Below are 2,030 nucleotides of genomic sequence, written 5' to 3'. Positions count from 1 at the left end.
AGGAATGCCACCCCTGCTGTTGTATTGCTTTCTGTTCCTGACCACCATGATGGGCCCTCTGTCCATCTCTTCTTTAAATGTTTGTAATCATTCTCCACTATTATTCCGCTTTCCTGTCTGCTTCTAATCCTTGTAAAATGGGCTCTACTTTTTCCCATTTTTCATTGTCGAAATACTTCATATATTTAAGGATGTTGCTATAACCTCCGCCGCAATCTTTCTCGTTACATACCCACCGTGGGGCCCTAGCTGGATGACTAATGGCAGGTGCCTCACCCCTCCTCTGATGAATTCATTACTCTTGAGGCCCCCATCTATATTCTGTACTTATCTAAGACCCTCTCCACTGTCTCTGCTCATTGTACTCTCTGTCCTACCCATCTTATTATGTCTGCCTTATGTATCACCTCTAAATAAGTCTTTACTATTATAACTCTCTCCCAAGTTTGCTTCACAGCTAGGAACTTAATCCCCCTCAGCGCTTCAACATCTTCTTTTTCCCTGTACAAGTCCCAGAACTCCTCATAGCCCTTTCTCTCCCAAAATGTGAATTGCCACATTCTTTGTTTTTGACTTGTCAGCACGCTTGTCAGTTGCTCCAGCCTTACATTCAGTGTCTCAAATAATATGTGTCCCAGGGGAGCTGGGGTTGCAGGAGGGCCCCAGCCAAAGGAAAGCCTTGCTTACCTTCTGCAGAGCCTGAAGAGCAGGAGGAGACGTGCACAGCAAAACCACCATCACGGCTGGTCAGCCTCGCTTATATTCAGCTGGGGCCGGGCAGCGTGGGCGGGAGACGCCACCCGGCGGAAATCAAAAGCTTCCCCGAGGATACGGCGGGGTGGCAGACGAGCAGAGGCTCGGGGAGGGAACCCTCACCCAGAGGGGCTCAGCTGCTGCGTCAGGCAGCGTGGAAAGTCGGGGGCGGAGGTGGTGATCTTCCAAATGGGAGCATTTACTTTTTTATCTTCGTTCTTCAACTGATGAATCTGGCTGGGCTGAGGTGTTGTGTTCAGGGGAGAGGTTACTAGCGCTTGCACCTTGATGCTCCTCACTTGCCTGAGCGAGGTCCTGAGGGTCTTTGTCGTTGGCCTCAGGGAAAGGTCCCAACCTTGGTTGGAATTCAGCTGCTTCGGGGTCCAATGGAGGTGATACCTTCTTGCAGTGCGAGGCGTGAGCCCACATTTGGTGACACGTGAATGAACAGAGCTGGCATACTTCATTAATGCCTTGCAATAATTTAGTACAGTTTCTTCAGTCAATTGTAGGTCTGTTTGGTGTGGGGCAACAAGTGGTGTGGCTGGCATCCTCATGGGTCATGCCATGAGTATTTCATAAGGAGTTAGGCCATGTTTTCTGTTAACAGTGTTCCTAATGTGTGTAAGAGCAATGGGCAGCGCATCAGGCCATATGAGGCCTGTTTCAGCACAAATTTTTGAAATGCGTGTTTTCAAATTAGAGTTTTTATGTTCTACAGCACCACTTGATTGTGGATGATAACTACAGTGTAGGTGTTGCTGTATGCTGAGTGCTTGGCAGATGTTTTTTACTATCTGTCCTGTGAAATGGGTGCCTCTGTCGCTATTGATTGTGAGGGGCAATTCGAATCTAGGGATGAATTCTTTGAGCAATTTCTTTGTTACAGTGATGGAATTAGCATGTATGCATGGGTAGGCTTCTACCCATCCAGAGAACATATCAATAATAACAAGAATGTACTCATAAGAACAGCACTTAGGTAGCTGCACGAAATCAATCTGCAGATTCACAAACGGTCTCTACGGAGGGGGATGGGCTGCGGGTGTCGTTTTTGTCACAACCCAGTTAATCAGTGCCCATGCCACTAGCAAGAGATACCATTCAAGTAGTCAACTAAGGGTTAAAAGAAATCCTTGCCAGAAACTCCTGAAACAAAATCCTGGCGGAGAGCTGTTTATAATTTATGCCCACGTCACAAACAAGAAACGAAACTTAAGACTGGTCAGGGTGAAAGGGGATAGCCCTGCCATAAATCCCTGCAATTGGTCAAGAAA

The sequence above is a fragment of the Alligator sinensis genome, unplaced genomic scaffold (genome assembly GCF_000455745.1).
Source record: "Alligator sinensis unplaced genomic scaffold, ASM45574v1 scaffold579_1, whole genome shotgun sequence".
Lineage (NCBI taxonomy): Eukaryota > Metazoa > Chordata > Crocodylia > Alligatoridae > Alligator > Alligator sinensis.
This window is presented reverse-complemented; position numbering follows the sequence as displayed.